Genomic DNA, 14,537 nt, shown 5'->3' on the forward strand with positions numbered 1-14,537 from the left:
CCTCTATCTTGCTAATTTGCTCTCTGACCAGGCTGTATATATACCTGGTGTATCTGAGAGGGCGTTGCTGGTTATATTCATTTCTACTTGTGAAGCTTAGCAGGAGCAGCACCTCGTCCTCTCTGGAGCTTTAGGCCATGTGCACATTTGGAGTTCATCTAAAGCTAAGCCATTTTCCCCTGTTTTGTTTACCCTTGTTGTCTTTAGAGTTTTAGTGGAGCTTGACTAGTGCTCATCTCCTTCCATCCCTAGCTGTAGCCTTACGCCAGGGAAAGTAGGTCGAGGCACGCGATCGGGAGGCTATATAGGGACGTTAGTTGAGACTGGGTGATGCTAGTCTCCACTTCCCCCTTTCCTTAGTGTCTGGATTCCCTCTCCCTTTCCTCTCTGTTGCACTTTCACCTGGCGTGACAGCAATATGTGCTGGCTTCACCCTTAAATAAGGGCCACCTAATTCACACCTGTTTCTTCAGAGAATGATTGAACTCACTAATTCAACTCCACACTGCTATTATTTTGAACACCTCCCTTTCAATTAATTATTCAAATGCAGACTCAAAAACATTCAGATCATGAATTCTGAGTCTGTTGGTTGTCTTCGAATCTACTGCACCAATTGGTAAATTGTTTGACATGTGGTAATATAATTTGTACCAAAACAGTAATTAATCTGGTTAGTCATATTGGACTGCTATTATTTTGAACACTACTGTACGTGTGTATAACACAACGTGTAAATGCAATAATTTTCTGGGAGAAATATTTCATATACTGGAATAATTTCAAGAGTGCCGACACTTTCAGCCATGACTGTATATATTTGTCTGCATGACCCCTAAGGGTGTGAAACTATATTACAGGATTGTACATAATACATTTTACTATAAATGTGCATCATGGTCTTATATAACCTCACTGTCTGATGAGCTCAACAGTGGTGGTTAGTAGTGTAGAAGGTGATCCAGTGGACTGTCACGTTCATTCAGCCGTGTTCTCCTAACAGCAGGACAACATATTGGACCTTCGGTATGAAGATCCAGCTACAGTCTTCTCTATTACCATGTTGAAAGGGAACCTGTCATGAGAAATCCCTAACTTCATTGTAGAATTCCATTTTGTAGTTTGAAAAATCCAGTGTTGAAATTACTTGCACATGAAGTGCAAGTGCTTCAGGATTAGGCATTGCACTTGCAGTTCTCCTGCCTTCCATCCCTATTCACAGGTCGCTATTGTTTCATTGACTGTCAGTGAGACACGGGGCAGGCAGGGAATAGGGATGGAGGGCAGAAGAGCTGCAAGTGCAGTGCCCCAACCACTTATGGCTCGTTTGCTGATTATTTCAGTGCTGGATTTCTACGTAACTACAATTAAGGTAGGAGTTTAATCAGCATGAAAGTGCCATTAGTTTGAGGCGTAAAATCTTCCTGAGAGTTTCAAGTTAAGTGTACATATTATAGAGCAAAGGTACACAGCTGCTAAGGAAAGAGAGGCCCAACCCTCATTGGTCCCATCCTCTCAACCACTAGATGGTAAGAACCTTTGCAGGACCCCCTTCCATGGAATGAGGATGTAGGAGGAAACCAACGCCAGGCACTGGAAAAACCTGGCACCGTTATGGGAATTTATGTTGGCTATGGGTCCTCCTTCTCTTCTGGGTAGCCCAGTGCCAGACTCTACTGTCCATTTTATTATAAGAAACAAACTCTAGAGGATGTCTCTCAGATTTAGAAATATTTAATTCTTATATACTGAGCATTTAAGTGTTGTAGTTCGGAATATTTTCAATCTTTACACTTGTACTGTTCTTAGGGGTGATCAGTGGCAAACAATAGTCACACCTGTAATTGTGCTTATCAGGAGTGGAACAATAATTGAGCACCAAAGATCAAAGAACCTCTAATCTCAGACTTTTTACCCCATGTGTGCCACAATCAATGTTGTTCAGGCATACAAAAGTAGAGACAGAAGGGTTCACCATACTACGATTGCATTAGAGACTCATTATACAGCGATCAGTGCTCATACCATGTATGGCATACTTGCCAACTGCCCCAGAATGGCTGGGGGCTTCGCGAATAAACAGTAAACCTCACAGAAGAATTGGTAGATCTCCTGGACGTCATCGAATCCTACCTGCCTTAAGGCAGTGCTCCATCATTGTTTCTAGCATCTAGACTTGCATTCAGGGGTAAGAATAAGTTTTGGATGGAGAGGGGATTACTGAAAAGAGGGCATTTTTTAGCCAACAAATATTTGGAGCTTGCTTTTCATGCCACAACTCTTCATTTTCCCAGTTAATGGGAACTTGTCACTTGAAAAAAACACTATTAACCTGCTGATATGGGGTTAATCTGCAGGTTAATTCTGAACCTGCCCAGCGCCCACACCTAGAGTCCCACTACCGGAAGGAAATGAACTTTATTCCTCCTGGTAACGTTCAGGTTTCAGTCGCGATGGCGGCACCGGCGTGGCTTCAGTCTCTGACTGACAGCCAGCACTAATGATGAGCTGCTGTCAGTCAGTGCCGGGGCTCAGTTACAGCCGCCGCTCTCTACACACAGAGCAGTGAGTGAACCTGTCCTAGTGCCATCCCTATGATTGAAAGCCAAATGCTGCCGGGAGGTATACATTAAATTTCCTCCTTCAATGGGGCTGTAAGTGTGGGTGCCGGGCAGGTTCAAAACCCCATATCTGCCGATTAATAGCTTTTCTTTACGCAACAGATTCCCTTTAAGGATTTATCTAGCTGGTCATCTAATACATTGATGTATGGCAGTGTATAGAAGCAAAATTCTGAGATTGAAATAAAATAGCGTTATTAAAAATTTTCATTAACACTATTGTGTCTTTTGCCTAAAGATAGTAATAATGCTGGAATCCATAGACCAAATGCAATAATAAAAAAAGTGGGTTAAATGAGCATCTCAGTGTTACATTTTTAATATCAGTATATGGTCCGTTCTTTCATTTAGTATTATACACCGCTCTATGATGTTACAATAATAGGGAGTCCTTTTCCTCAGTTCAGCCATGAACACAGATACTAATCTTCAGTGTGATATATGGGATTCACAGCATAAACAGAAATGGTCTCATTTACATGTGAATACCGAGTTCTAATCTGGGTAAATCACTGACATGATGAAACAGATGCAGCATTCTCTTTAATGGCAGCGGGCTTTAACGCGTTTTATAGAAAGATTAACGTGCCAACTATTATCGGAAACCTATTGTAATAAACAAGCGTTTCTGCACTCTTAAATGCACACCATTGTCTTGTAGTCGGATACCACATCAGTAACTGGGAAGAATTCGGTCTTTTGAAATGTAAAAATAACTCGTCCTTTAGTTGTCGCCTTAACTTTTTTTTATTCTTCTCATTTACTGTAGAAACAGGGGTGTCGCTCAGCTTTCCAAAGAGCGCATAGAACAAAGATATCCACATTGCACACCCCTCTCCCAATTCATAACTGTGCTGTGTGTATAATTGTCAGTCTTTCCTGTAGATGTAGAATTAAACTCATGAACCATAAAAATTAAAATGTTTTTAAAAATGCACTAAAATGTTTTGAATTGTGGAACAACATTGTGCAAAAAAAAAAATAATGTAAACAGCAAGGTGTATACATGTTTTATAATTTCACCGCCAAGGGTCAATTTTCGTCAAATTTTTTTTTTTACTTACTATATTGTAAAAACTTTACAACCATTGGTGCCATTACAATATTTTACACATTTGGAACATTTTATAAGACATGCATAGAAATTAATCTTTGTGTGTCTTTGGCTCCACTTGGGCTAGACTTTTAGACATCCACTTCAAAAAAAGATGATGCTGTCAATTCATCATTAGACGCCATTTGGGCCAGGACTTGCATCCGTAATACAGGCATACACTTGTGTTTGTGTAAATGTGTCTATGCAATTAAATATAAGCAATAAAATTGTAGAATCCAAAAATGTCCATCATCTATGTGCCTGTAAACGTCTGAGTTGACAAGTGTCTTAAAAATATGCAGGAAGTGATTATATATGCAATATTCTCACTTCTCGCTCGTACATTATGCTGCTCTCGGGTGAGATCACATCCCCTGATGAAGATAGATAAAACGCACATTGGAGTGCTTGAATGCTAAGTCTTCACTTAACTAAGTATGTAATTTGATCCAGCATATTTTATGGTTTCCGGATTTTTTCAACCAAATATGTTTACGAAGTTTGGAGGAGGCACCCCGCAGATTGAACTTAAGACTTTGATACTGGGAACATTTGAAAGCTAAAACTCTGGTCTTAAATATATAATTTAAAGGGGTCTCTCTGGCATTCCTATTAAGAGTGAATGGAGTAGCAGGGCGCCAGCTTGAGCACTAGCGATGAGCGAGCATGCTCGGATATTGTCACGCAAGGTGTGGGAAAGACTTAGTGCAACACAAAGGGAAGAGGGAAAGGGGGAAGTGGAGACCTTCTAGGTTGACCTAGCGTCACCCTGTCTCCCCTGACATACCTGTATTGGCTCTTCACCAATTGCCGCACGCGCCTCGCCCTGTCTTTCCCTGGCATATGACTAAGGCTAAGGGAGGAGATGAGCACTAGTCAATCTCCACTAAACACAATAGACAACAGGGTGGACAAACGGGGAAATTGCTTAGCTTTAGACGAACTTGAGATAAATGCCCACACGTCCTCAAGCTCCAGAGAAGACGAAGTACTGCTCTTGCTAAAGTTTTCACAGGTAGTAATGAATATCGCCGGCACCTCCCTCTGAAACACAGTAGGTATTTATACACACAGGCAAGGTGTTAATTAGCCAGAGGGAGGTAACCGTTGGGTCCTAGCGACAGCCTCTAAGAAGATGTCTGTAATGCCAAATGTAGAGATCTCCTGCAGCTAACTGCAGGGCGACTGTCTGTCACCTCTGATACACATGTGACAGTACCCCCTCCTCTGCGAGTGGCCTCCAGACACTCAGGACTGGGTTTCTCAGGATAAGAGGTGGGGAATGAGTGATCCAACCTGGGAGCATTCACCTCTGACACTGAAACCCACATCCTCTCCTCTGGACCTTAGCCTTTCCAGTCCACCAAGTATTTTAGAGAACGACGTTGGAGATGAGAATCTACAATCCATGAAATCTGGAACTCCAGATTACCATCAACCATTACTGGGGGCGGTGGTAGAGGTGAGGGTTCAAGAGGTTCCTCATATTTTTTGAGTAAGGACCTGTGAAACACGTTGTGGACCTTAAGGGCCTGAGGAAGTTCAAGACGAAACGCTGCTGGGTTAATGACGGTGGTTATTTTACATGGACCAATAAACTTAGGTCCCAGCTTCCAAGAAGGAACTTATATCCCTGGTAGACAACCACACAAAGTCATTCACATTCAGGTCTGGACCTGGCAAGCATTTTCTGTCAGCCATACATTTATACCTGTCTCCGATGATCTTTAAATTACTCAGCACACCCTGCCATACCGAGGAGAGCGACAAAGCAAACCGTTCCTCTTCAGGAACTCCTGAAGCTCCTCCACTAAAGGTACCAAACTGTGGATGATAATCGTATGCACCGAAGAATGGTGACCTGCCAGTGGATTCTTGACGACTATTAATGGATAATTCTGCCAGCGGTCAGTAGGATGCCCAATCCTGATTTTCGGAAACGCAACACCAGAGGTATGTCTCCAAATTCTGATTGACACTCTCGGTCTGACCATTCGACTGAGGCTGGAAGGCAGAGGAAAAGGACAGCTGCACCCCCAATCGAGAACAGAATGCCTTCCAAAAGTTGGAAACCAGCTGGGTCCCCCGATCTGATACCACATCGGAGGGAACCCCGTGAAGCTTCACAATCTCTTTTATGAACACCTGAGCAAGTGGCTTGGCATTTGGAAGTGAAGGCAATGCGACAAAGTGAACCATTTTACTGAACCTATCTACTACCACCAAAACCACCGTTTTGCCTGCAGAAACCGGTAGGTCAGTAATAAAATCCATGGACAAGTGTGTCCATGGTCTACTAGGGATAGGTAGCGGAAGAAAAGTATCAGATGGACGGGTATGCGAAACCTTAGAACCGCGCCCAAATACTACAAGCAGCTACTTGTTCAATCACATCCTGATGCAACCCCGGCCACCAAAAACGACGAGAGAGGAGGTCCGCGGTTGCCTTACCACCTGGATGCCCAGCAAGCACAGTTATGATGTTCCTTAATTACTTGCGGCGCAGATTAGATGGTACAAATAACCTTCCTGAAGGGCAGGAGGCAGGGACATCCCCCTGAGCCTCTAACACCTCACGCTCCAGTTCAGGATACAGTGCCAAAATGATTACCTCTTTCTGTAATATAGGGGAAGGGTTCTCATGGTCACCACCACCAGGGAAGCTCCTGGACAAAGCATCAGCCTTGACATTTTTGACCCCTGGACAAAAAGTGACAACAAAACTGAACCTAGTAAAAAACAGGGACCATTTGGCTTGCCTAGGGTTGAGACGTTTAGCTCACTGGAGATAAACTGACCCCACCCTTAGTTTTGCATTATGTACAATCTGAGTAAATGCTTTCTGTGCAAGTGTCGCTGAGTCAATGGAAAAGATGGAAATAGGTTCAGCTAAAGCACAGCAAGCAAGACCATGAGTTTTCACAAACTCAGCATCAACCATGCTGACTCCGACTCCACTGTCAACAAACACAGAAATTTCTCTGTTTTGCTCTCTAGCACCACCTCTGCTGACAGGACAAAGCGGGAACTGCAGGTTGGTAACAAATGCACCCCTTGTTTATCCAACTCCAGACTACTAAGAGTTAATCGAGACTCCTTTTGTTTAGGAATTGCAGGACTGGTCCCAACAAAATGTCCCTTTCTCCCACAAAAAAAAACATCCGCCTTTTTTCCTGCAAATCTCCGGGTAGATGTATGATGTAGATGTGGCACCCCAGGGGTCTGGTTACCACAGTAATAGAAATATTACGTCTGAGAGCAAGTGGGAGGTTTCCTGGTCAGGAGCCCTTAAGCATGCAACACCTCCTGCCCAGTCCTGGGAGGGGAGGAATGTGCCCTTATAAACTGGGTCTGGGGCGGGATTAGTGAGACAGAGCCTGGAGTGAAGTTCCAGTCACAGGGCAAGAAACAGTTGGAGTTCTGTAGGAGCAGGAGCTGAGTGCCAGGGGCTGGAGCTTAGCAGAGTTCGGCCTGGCAGAAGAATCTAAGTACCGGACACCGGAGTCCGAGGCTGTGGGAACCTCTAAGTCCAGCAGCAGAAACCAGCTGGCAGGGGATTCCAGGTCCTCTGGCCATAGAAGCCCGGAGGCTCAGTCACAAGGAAGGGACCAGCACCGCCATCGAGGAGCGGAGGCTATCAGAAGGCCCCACGTCACCAGCCATACGGGTGAGCACCACACGGTATACTCAGGGACGTGGGCTACTTCCACTCGCTTACAGCAAGGTAGCCAGGAAGAGTGCAGATAGACGGGGAGGCCTACAACTCCACCTGGCCAGGGGAACTCCTGCTTGCTCGCAGACTGACCAGGCCCCCTATGCTAGCCGGTACTCCCGGGAGGGTCTGCCTTAATATCATCAGTAAAGACCCTGAACTGCACTGCAAAGACTCTGAGTCGTTCCTGCTTTCTCACCGCATACAGCACTACTAGTACTGGGACGCCCGCGCACCATCACCCCCATCATCCACATTCCCTGCCCTGAGGCTATACTCTTCCCGTGGGGAGTTATCCCATCCTTTGCTGCGCACACCACACCAGCCTCAGCGGTCTGCCTCGCAGCGGCGGTACACCCTGACCGCAATCCACGGGTGGCGTAGTCGGACATTAAACCACAAAAACCCTATAAAGACTGCCACTGGTTTGACCACCCTGAGCCACGGGACCGGGTCACCGCCACGGAGACTACAACCCCCAGAGACCCGGCTCCGGGTATCCCACGCACGTGCACACACGGCCCAGGGGGCGCGTCAACTTTGGCGTAGTCGGCAGGATTTGGTGCCTGCAACCACCGGGTACTGCGTGCCTTCAAAAGACTGTCATACCTGCCGTGGTGAAGGTTCCCGCCATCTTCAGAAGTTTCCCGCCATCCGCAGTCGTTTTCCCGCCATCAGACGCCATCTTCGGGACGCCGCGCGGGAAGAAGAGGGGCGTGGAAGCCAAAAGCGTGCGAGACCCGAAACTCCGTCCCACGCACCGACGCTGCGCAAGGTCCTCGTCCGGAGCAGCACCAGCGGAGCCACGGCCTACAGAAGAGGATCGTCGGAAGGTAGGCCACACTTAACTAGGGGGGAGGAAGATGACGGACACGGAGGGACCCTCTACAACCAGCGCGGCCACTGCCGCAGTAATGCCATTTACAATGCCTTACATCCCCGGAGCGGCCTGGCTGCCCCAATACTCAGGGGAGTCGCATACCCTAAGCGACTTTAAAGAGAGACTGTACAGCCTATTTAAGGTATACCCCCTGACGGAGGGCCAGAAAGTGAGCATATTGATAGGCCAGCTAACCGGCGCAGCCCAGCGTGAAGTAAAGTCCTGGTCAGTCCGGGACAAGGAGACCGTAAAGGAGATCTTGGCCCGTCTGAAGGACACTTTTGATACCCGCACCTCAGCCGAGATCAAAATTAGATTTTATGGGTGCAAGCAGCGGGCCCAAGACAGTATAAGAGATTATGCTTTGAGTTTGCAAGAGGCCCTGGGAGCCATTAAACAGGCAGACCCTGACAGTGTGCGGAATGCAGATGAACTGTTAACTGAGCAATTCATTGAGGGTCTGCTGTCCAACGCCCACCGAACCCAGTTACGTGCAATGGCCTTGCAGAACCCTGGTTTAGACTTTGCAAAGTTCAAATACAGGGCCATCCGGGTGCTCAGAGAACTGGCACCGGGTAGCGCTGTAACCCACCGGCGCCCTGCTATTACCTATCACCAGGAGGCGGCGCCCTTGTCTGCAGAGCCTATAGGAGCTGGTGCGCAGGCTTTGGACAACAACCCGGCTACAGACCTGCACCATCAGGTCCAAGAGCTAACTAAAAGCGTAGCCGCGCTAACCCGAACTGTGCAGTCTTTACAGGTCAATCCTCCAGGAAGGATCAAGCTGGCCACCAGTCCGGAGGACGTCCCGTGGTACCGACAGAGGAGGATCCCATCGTCCAGAGGAAGACCCAGCGACAGATACAACGAGGACGGACAACCCATCTGCCGCCGCTGCAATCAACCCGGACATATGGCGAGGTACTGTCATTTAAACGGGCACAACCTGGGGCTGAGGGCCAACCCCCAGGCATAAGATCATCAGGCCCTTCAAACTGGCGTGATAAATACGTAGGGGGATGTCCGGTCTTGCCTGTGGTACTGGATGGCATTCCTATGAGTGCCCTACTAGACACTGGGTGAATCAGTGAATATGAATTGCGGTACCAGAGCGCCAATAACAGGGCAAAAATATTAAAAGGACTGATTTATTAATACACACAATGCGTTTCGGTGGACACAGCCACCTTCATCAGGTGGCTGTGTCCACCGAAACGCATTGTGTGTATTAATAAATCAGTCCTTTTAATATTTTTGCCCTGTTATTGGCGCTCTGGTACCACTATTCATATTCACTGATTGTCCCTTTCCCCCTGTTGGGGTGCGGTAGAGCTGCCTTTAATCTATTGTTCTTTCACCTGTGGGAGCAATTTAATTAGAATTACTACCCTGGTTTTCCATGCTGCGCTGCCCTAACCCCTCCGGAACGCTGCCGAGGGTGTTGGTGAAGCTGGGCGTCCATCTCTGCGTTACATGCTACTAACCTGACCACGTGATCCACCACCGAGAGATCAGGATCTGTGAACGCCGCTGGAAATAGATGACAGCCACCAACAGAGCGGAGCTTGTGGAGCTTTACACTGGGGTTGTGCAGAGGTGCACAACTTCACAAGGTTAGTAGCCATCCCCACACCCCTCTACCAATTGCAATACTGAGTCACTCATTGCACCTTGTTCTCTCCTCTCTTTACTACTAGACACTGGGTCACAGGTGACTACCATCCCGTACGTGCTCTTTAAGCGGTACTGGAATGACTCGGACATAACCCGCTACCCAGATGATGACCTGAGTATCATCGCCAGCAATGGTCAGCCCGTGCCGCAGGTGGGGTTCAAAGAGGTGACCATTAAGGTCGGTAAGGTCGAACTGGTGGCACAAGGACTGATTATTGTGGACATTGACTGTCATGAGAGTCACCCTAGAATAACCTTGGGAACTAACGTGATTGAAAATTGTCTTGCAGAGGTGATTCTCATTTTACAGCAGGTTGCCAAGAACGCCAGTTCCAGCCAGCAGCGTGTCCTCCAAAAAGAAATCCGGGCACTGATGAAACGGCAACAGGTGGAATTATCTGGTGGTGAGATTGGTAGCGTGAGAATGTGTGACCCGTTCCCTATTGCCATGCCCCCGAAAGGTGAGATGATGATATGGTGCCGGGCAGCTATTGGTCTAAGAGGTAGAGACTACCAAGCAATGGTAGAGCCCGTCTACTCAGACAGTAGGCCCACCATTTTGACAGCACAGGGAGTGGTCGATGTACGCCATGGGAGGGTACCTGTCCGCATCGTAAATATCGGGGAGAGAGAAGTACACCTGCCCCGGTATGCCACGCTAGCCAAATTGTTCACCATAAACCAAAATTCTGTAAAGGCCGTATAACCCTTGCCTCCATCTCAACCAGAGGAAGGTAACGGCTCTAAGAAACAAATGGAGGACTGGTGTCAGCAACTGCATTTGGGTACTGACTCCACTCCCTCACACCAAAAACAGGGAGTCTACCGGGTGGTTCAGGAGTACGAAAGAGTCTTTAGTAAACACCCGCTAGACTTCGGGCGAGTAAAGGGGGTAGAACATCACATCCCCACAGGAGACCATCCACCCATAAAGGAAAGATACCGACCTGTACCCCCTGCACACTATCAGCATGCAAAGGGGATGTTGCGGGACATGAAGGAGGCTGGGGTAATCAGGGACAGCTGTAGCCCCTGGGCAGCTCCACTAGTTCTAGTGAAAAAGAAGGACAACACCATGAGAATGTGTGTAGACTACAGAAAGGTCAACCGTATCACACACAAAGATGCGTACCCGTTACCTAGAATAGAAGAATCTTTAGTTGCATTAAAATCTGCTAACTTCTTCTCCACTTTGGATCTTACTAGCGGGTACTGGCAGGTTCCTGTAGCAGAGGCAGACAAGGAGAAGACTGCATTCACCACCCCGATGGGTCTCAGCGAATTCAACTGTATGCCGTTCGGGCTCTGCAACGCACCAGGAACCTTCCAGTGGTTTATGTAATGCTGTCTGGGACACCGGAATTTCGAGACGGTCCTGTTATACCTGGACGATGTCATCGTTTATTCCAAAACAGACGAGGACCATTTGAAACACCTGGCAGAAGTGTTTGATGCCCTGGCAAGCTACGGCCTAAAGGTGAAACCATCCAAGTGTCACCTGCTAAAACCAAAGGTGCAGTACCTGGGACACGTGGTGAGTGCTGACGGAGTGGCTCCCGACCCCGATGAGATCACTGTGATTAAAGACTGGCCAAGACCCTCCAGCATAAAGGAAGTGCGGCAGTTTCTCGGGTTGGTAGGCTACTACCGAAGATTCATTCCCGGTTTCACCAAAATGGCAGCTCCTATGCAGGACCTCCTGATAGGTCAATCCAGGAAGGCCAAAAACCAGAAGCCGCCCTTCAGATGGGAAAAGCTGGAAGAGGAGTCCTTCCGTCAGCTGAAGATGGCTCTCACGGGGGATGAAATCCTGGCGTACCCTGACTACAGCCAGCCCTTTATCCTCCACACAGACGCGAGCAACATCAGGCTAGGAGCCGTACTGTCCCAGATCCAGCAGGGGAAAGAACGGGTAATCGCTTACGCCAGCCGAAAACTACGGCCCACGGAGAGGAACCCTGAGAATTATAGCTCATTCAAGCTAGAGTTCCTGGCAGTGGTGTGGGCAGTGACCGAACGTTTCAAGCATTACCTTGCCTCTTCCAAGTTCACCGTGTACACGGATAACAACCCTTTGACACACCTGGACACTGCAAGACTTGGTGCCCTGGAGCAGAGATGGATGGCCCGCCTGTCCAACTATGAATTCACCATCAAATACCGGGCGGGATGCTCAAATGCCAATGCGGATGCCCTGTCCAGAATGCCAAACAGGGGAAGATCCAGAAGAACTGGAAGAAGTGGAACTCCCTGCGTTCCACCGTCATGGGATTACCCTGTATTCCCACCGTGTAAGGGACAGACGCTCTGCGACGTTCAATCCCTTACCCCACTACAGCTGGGCGGAGACACAAGACAGTGATCCCGCAGTCCGTCTGGTGAAGGAAATGCTGACACAGGCTGATGCCCTTCTTGACCCAGACGCTCGGAGGAGACCAAGCAACTGTGGAAGGAGAAAAGTAGACTGTTTCTTTACAAGGAGAAGCTGTGCTGGAGAATGGTCAACTCTAGAACACAAGAGCTGACCTGGCAGGTAGTGGTCCCAAGACGAGACGCGGCTATGGTTCTGGAGGCATACCATGACGGAGCAGGACACTTCGGATGGAAGAAGCTGATGTTCCTGTTGCGTGGACGGTTCTACTGGGTAGGCATGAGAGGAGCCATTGAGAGGTGGTGTAGAGACTGTGGCCCGTGCAACCTAAGAAGGAAGGACCGCGCCAGCCAGAAGACTCCCCTGCAGCCCATCATCACCAGACAGCCACTGGAACTGGTAGCCCTGGACCATGTGAAACTGGCTCCAAGCAAATCTGGGTACGTCTGTGCCCTCACCATCGTAGATCACTACTCCCGGTTCCTGGTGGTGGTCCTTGTCAAGGACTTAATGGCTCAAACAGCAGCTAGAGCCTTGCAGCAGCACTTCTGCCGTCCACACGGGTATCCGGAGCAAGTGTTGACTGACCAAGGGCCAGCCTTCGAAGCGGAGGTCTTCCAAGAGTTCTGCAATCTGTATGGCTGCAGGAAGATAAGAACAACGTCCTATCACCCTCAGACCAACGGACTATGCGAGAAAATGAACCAGCTGGTGATAGACTTGCTAAAAACATTGCCCCTGGAAGAACGCAGTCTCTGGCCTGAAAAACTGCATGATCTGGTGGACTTATATAATCACATCCCTGTAGGTTCCACCAACTGTACCCCGGCTTACCTAATGAGAGGAAGACCTGGTAAGCTGCCTATTGGCCTGGATATGGGAAACCTGAGGACACCTCGCCAGAGGCAGACTGGGATACAGAACGGCAGCAGTAGTATCGGAAAGTACAGGAGAGCGTCGAGCGAAGTCTGTCTCAAGCAAGAGAAAGGCAAGAGAAGACTTATAACCAGCATGCTCCCGCTGTTCCCCTGGTACCTGGAGAGCAGGTCTTGAAGAGAAAGAGGCGGCTCCACAAGTTGGACGACCAGTGGGAGAAGGACCCGTACACCGTACTGCCCTCAAGTCATTACAATCCAAAAGTCTGCATAATCAGTAAGGATGGAGGAGAAACCACAGCCATTGTCTCCAGAGACCACCTGAAAAAGGGTCCCGAGCAGCTGCAAAGCCCTGACGAAGATCAAGAGAACCCTCAACCCACAGAGGAAAGGGAAGAAATGATCAGTACCATACTCGGAGACTTTCCCTGGTCCTGGACTCAAATCAACAACGCTATCGTGGTACCTGTCCTCACCTTTCTCCAGCCTGCCCCTCAAGGGCCTACAGAAGAACAGGTAGTGTCAGAAGAGCAGCCGGCCCAGGAGGCAGAAGAATCCATACCTGCAGCCCAGGAGGATCAAACCTCTGCTAGTAGTGAGCCTGCCGTGCCCCTAGTAAGCCAAAGAGTACGCAGAAAGCTGCCATGCCTGCCCGTAACACCTCCTACACCCTGTAGTGCAGAACCAGATAGTGGGTTATGTAGGTCCACCAGGAGCACTAGAGGACAGATGCCCGCTCGCTGGAGAATCTAAACTATAATGTGAATTTACTTGTAAACTGCAAATGTTGAAAAAGGTTTATGTTTTTGTTGACTGTTCATTGATTATGTTTCTCTAGTTACCCTGCAGGTTTATTTGGACTGACAGGTTATGGACGCTGAGTAACCAGAACTACATTGTAGATAGTTGCACCTTGGTGCCTCTTGCGAAGATGGCCGCGGAAGAGAAAAACCTGTCTGGCGTGGCCTCCTTGTGGCCCAAAGTAGCTAGCCTCAGCCTTGCAGCCACGCCCAGGGCCAACGTTCGGGGTTGGCTTTGGACAGGTCCCCTACTCTGTTCCAAGACTTCACCTTGTTGGGTGACATCGACACCCGGTTACGGACACGCCGTGACCTCTAAAGACTAAAGCTTCTTGTACATATGTTGTTGTATTATTGTTTATAACCTGTACTCGTGTTTTCTTAAAAATGTGTTTAGTCCCGGAGTACTAAAATTTACTAGGGGGGAATGCGGCACCCCAGGGGTCTGGTTACCACAGTAATAGAAATATTACGTCTGAGAGCAAGTGGGAGGTTTCCTGGTCAGGAG

The sequence above is a fragment of the Phyllobates terribilis genome, unplaced genomic scaffold (assembly GCF_046119375.1).
Source record: "Phyllobates terribilis strain yellow unplaced genomic scaffold, ASM4611937v1 Scaffold_9__5_contigs__length_417890890, whole genome shotgun sequence".
NCBI classification, from domain to species: Eukaryota; Metazoa; Chordata; class Amphibia; order Anura; family Dendrobatidae; genus Phyllobates; species Phyllobates terribilis.